Source organism: Rhinolophus sinicus, chromosome 14 (assembly GCF_057876585.1).
Source record: "Rhinolophus sinicus isolate RSI-liver-muscle chromosome 14, RSI-T2T, whole genome shotgun sequence".
In the NCBI taxonomy this organism is placed as follows: domain Eukaryota; kingdom Metazoa; phylum Chordata; class Mammalia; order Chiroptera; family Rhinolophidae; genus Rhinolophus; species Rhinolophus sinicus.
In genome coordinates this window covers 153,853,287-153,858,464 of record NC_142514.1, presented here as the reverse complement: position 1 = coordinate 153,858,464, position 5,178 = coordinate 153,853,287, and positions in this window count along the sequence as shown.

Genomic DNA, 5,178 nt, shown 5'->3' with positions numbered 1-5,178 from the left:
TATCCTTACTTCCGACCTTATTCTAAATACACCCACCATTTGTTCTCTGAACCCTTTTATATGCTTTCCTGCCTCTCTGTCTTTGCTCATGTTCTGACTAGAATTCCATCACTTCTAGGGTTACCGAATAAAATACAGGACAACCATTAAATATGAATTTTAGATAAACAATGAATAGTTTTTGTTGTTTTGATTGGTTATCTGAAATTAAAATATGAATGGGTGTCATGCAGGGTGGCATGCAGGGTCTCTGGTCCTGCTCCCCACATAAGAACGCAGGACATGGTGAGGCCAAAAAGGAACACCCACGGAGCCATAGATACGGGAAGCGGCTGGGTTGGAGACACAGGAAATAGGAGCCACACTGTCCGCAACCCGCTGTCCTAACTGCAATCCGCGCTTGCCAGCCACCATCTTCTTGCTAGCCCCCATTTTCTGCTAGTGTAGCCACAGCAGTTATATTAGTGGCCAATGGCTCACTGGTTACAGCTGACGGCCAAGTAGCCACAGCTGATGGCCTCCAATCACAGTTGATGGCCATTTACTACCTGAGCCAGCACCTTTCCACATGAGGCCAAGAGGCTGGAAACTGCACTCCTGGCTCTGGCCACAATGGGCATCTTACTTTATTTGCTAAATATGGCAACTTTGTACCCCTAATTCAGTTAATACTTTCTTACATCATTGTTATTTGTGTTCATATAAGAATAAAAGCCTTGACCAGGCAAGGGCTGGGTCTTTCCTTTCTTTGTGTTGTATATAGACAGGGCTGTGCATACAGTTGTTTCTCAGGAAATATTTGCTGAATTCAGTGATACAAATGTTCTCTTATGGGTACAGAAAAACTGCTCTTCCCCCCTCATTCCTTACCTCACTCCCACATCCAACAGTTGTTCTTGGTGATTTTGAATAACTACCTAATCTATATTTTCATGTGTACATATTTGTACCAGTTCAAATGGATTCATTGAAATATAAAGAGGCAGTCAAGCATGGTGGCAATCTCTCAAAGATTTGTCTTGGCTCTCCCATTGACTAGTTGTACAATATTAGCTCCGTGATTTCATCTCTTCAAGCCTCAGTTTTTTTCATCTATAAAATAGCAACAAGTGCCTTGCTTACTACAGGCAACTATGATTAGATCAGGGGATCCACGTCAAGCACTTAGTTTAGAGTAAGGGCTCAATATATATTAGCTATTATATCTGTGAAAGACTCTATGATGGAAAACATACCAAAAGCTGTAAGAATTTACAAAAGGGGTCCTGAGCTAGTTCAAAGAGAGCTTCCTTGAGAAATAATACCTGATATTTATTGAATATTCACCATATGCCAGTATATTAGATTGCTAGGGCTGCCATAACAAAGCACACAGAATAAGTGGCTTAAACAACAGAAGTTTATTTTCTCACAATTTAGGAGGCTAGAAGTATGAGATCAAGGTGTTGGCAGGGTTGGTTTCTTCTGAGGCCTTTGTCCTCTGTTTGTAGGTAACCATCCTCTTTCTATGTCTTCACATGGTCTTCCCTCTATACCTGTCTGTGTTCATATGTCCTCTTCTTATAAAGACACCCCAACTGGATTAGAACCCACTCTAAGGACCTCATCTTAACTTAATGATCATCTTTAAAGACCCTATCTCCAAATACGGTCACATTCTGAGGTCCCGAGGGTTAGGACTTCAACATGTGAATTTTGGGAGCACACAACTGAGACCATAACAGCCAGGTACTAATCTATAGTCTTTATGTGCATTATTTTACATCACCCCTATCATTGCTGTTGTAAATTTATAGATTAAACAGAGGTAGAGCGAGATTAAACACTTACCTGAGGTTATACTATACCTGAGAATGACTAGAGCTGAGGCTTGAACCTAGACAACCACCCACAAAAGGCTTATAAAATGATGAAGGAAGAGGTGGAGCTGGTCCAGCAAAGGTATATACCAGGCAGAGTCTGGGGAGTATAGGGAAAGGCCTTGGAGTGGGAGAAAGCTTGGCACTAATAAGGGAATAAAACAGTCAAGCTGGGAGGGTCAATAGACATATGAAAAGATGCTCACTGTCACTAATCATTAGAGAAATGCAAATAAAAACCCCAATGAGATATCACCTAACACCTGTCAGAATGGCCTTCATCAATAAATCAACAAACAACAAGTGTTGGTGAGGATGTGGAGAAAAGGGAAACCTGTGCACTATTGGTGGGATTGCAAATTGGTGCAGCCACTGTGGAAAACAGTATGGAGGCTCCTCAAGAAATAAAAAATAGAACTACCCTATGACCCAGCAATTCTACTCTTGGGTATTTATCTAAAGAAATCCAAAACACTAATTTGAAAAGATATATGACCCTATGTTCACTACAGTGCTATTTACAATAGCCACGACATGGAAACAACTGAAATGCCCATCAATAGACAATCGGATAAAGATGTGGTACATATATAGGATGGAATATTACTTTGCCATAAAAAGAATGAAATCTTACCATTTGTGACAACACGGATGGACCTAGAGGGTATTATGCTAAGTAAAATAAATCAGACTAAGAAAGACAAATACCATACGATCTTACTTATATGTGGAATCTAAAGAACAAAATAAATGAAAAAACAGAGAACAAACCGATGGTTGCCCAAAGGGAGGGGGTTTGGGGACCTGGGTGAGAAAGGTGAAGGGATTAAGAAGCACAAATTGGTAGTTACAAAATTTTCACAAGGATGTAAAGTACACTATGGGAATTCTAGTCAATAATATTGTAAAAACTATAGTGTCAGGATGGGTACTAGACTTACTGGGGGAATCACTTCATAAATTATATAAATGTCTAACCAGTACTCTGTACACCTGAAACTGATATAAAATAATATTGAATGTCAATTAAAAAAATAGTCATGGGGATGTGAAGTACAGCATAGGGAATATAGTCAATAATATTATAATAACTATGTACAGTGTCAGATGGGTAATAGACTTATTGGGGTTTTCACTTTGTGAAGTATATAAATGTCTAATTGCTATGTTGTTTTGTCCACTTGAAACTAAAAAGAAAAAAAAAGAGTCAAGCTGGTGATGTTGGAGAAGTGGTTTGGGGCAAATCATAGCAGTACTTACAGGCCACAGTTAGGATTAAGATTTTGGTATTCATTCTAAGAACAATGGGAAACCATTGAAAAATGACTCTACCCACTGAATAGTGAGCCATTTGAAGGAAATATATAAATCTTAGTGTTTTTACAGATGAGGAATCTGAGATATGCTGGTTTTTTCAAATATATTACACCCAAGTTTCCATATAAATCACAATAATGAGGGCAAAATGTTTGTAGAGTTGGCCTCCTGTAAGTGTGAACTACTTAAAATAGGTGGGTATGTATCTGAAAGGAACGTATAGCATAGATGATCTGCATGCAATGCTGGGTTCCCCAGAGGGGAAAGTTGAGAATAGGAAAGTTGAGAAATCGGAATTCAGTTCTGCCATCAGACAGACTTAATTTTGGTCTGCTTGTGGTTGGTGGTCTCGTAGCTAAAGCCTGCAGCTGGGGAGAACAATCTTGAGCCACATCCCCCAGCCAATAAGAAACAATGAGTGGACAGAACCATAATTGCGGGAGATAAGCAGGCCCAGGGAAAGTTTCTAAAGCCGCGCATGTACCCTCATTTAAAAAGCTGTGCTGTAGTTAACTTTTCCTCATTATCATAATGAAAAACACTCTCCTAGGTGGAAATGTAAGATGCTAAAGAGACATGCAACCCATGAAGTAGCATGTAGGTACACTGCAATATAGGACCCACCTCAACATACTTTGGGGAGGGAAAAAGGAAAGACGGAGCCCCAAGAGCACATAAAACTGCTGTGCCTGTAAGCCTTAGGGAGCCACCTCCATTTGTAAGGGTGAAATTTAGTAGATCAATAATGTAATTAAACACAGCTAGTGTGAAGTTTGATCCATCCTGACATTCAGCTGTTTACTCGTTTCTCCTTCCACTGATTAACTGAAGAACTCTGTTCCCTTTTTCACGACTACCCAAACCTCATTAATTAACATCCTAACCTGAAAAGAGCAGCTTCTTTAATCCTCAGGCGCCAGGAAGTCGGGATGCTGATCACAACTCCCTAGCAGTTTTTCACCAATGACTTTCTGGCTAAGGACCAGTAAGATTTAAGATAACACTGAGGCCCAGCTGAGGGCTCAGAAGACCCCAGGAGACGACTTCTCAACTATTAGCCCTGAGGCCTGCTTTCCTCTGTTCTTTCCCATTTACCTGCCTATAAAGCCCCTTAATCATTTTGGCTGGGGGAAGGTGGGTTTTTTTAGACAGGAGTCTGCCATCTTCCCTACCTGCCAGCATCTAGAATAAAGGACGGTTTCCTCCTCACCAACCCTTGTCACTCTTGTTTTTGGGTTCTTCGGGAGGCAAGCAGCACCGAACCTGGGTTTGGTAACACATTCTCCCTTGGTGCATCAAGCTTTCACTTTAAAAAACCTTTCTCTCTGCAGACTGTCGCCCCCTCTCTTGATTTCTGTCCTGAAAGGGGCAAGGACCCTTGCGCTGGTAATATCTCGTTTTGGCAGCCTTAAACGTAAAAATGCAGTGAGTGCCACAAGTCAGCATTAAACTTCAGTTCAAAGAGTAAGACCAAGTAGCTTTGTCTAGTATTTATTTTAAAACGTTTATTGAGATTTGATTTCCATACTGTAAAACTCACCTATTTTAAGTGTACAATGATTTTTAGTAAATTTACAGCACGACCATCACCGCAAGCCAGTTTGGGGGCATTTCTATCACTGAAAACATCCCTACTATCCATTGCAATCCTGGCCTGTTCCCACCTTTAGCCCCAAATCCTCCTAAGGAGTGCATTTTACTGGGTCGAGATAACCTTGCAGACTACAGATAACCCTTAAGAGGAACCCAGGAGTGGACTCCCAATTAATACGAATATGGTGCACATATGCATGTTTTATCAGTGTACCAACTATTTCCAGGCAGGGTCTGTGAGGACCTCCTTCATGCATCCACTGAGCAAAACACGGTTGGCTGACTTACGTGGAGTTTTTAATCTAAATGGGGCAAAGGCAGTAAGGGGGTGCCTCTACACGTGGCATGCCTGCATCTGTGTAGGAGGTGAGCACAGCCATGTGCCAGGACGTGATGAATGTGCATCCAA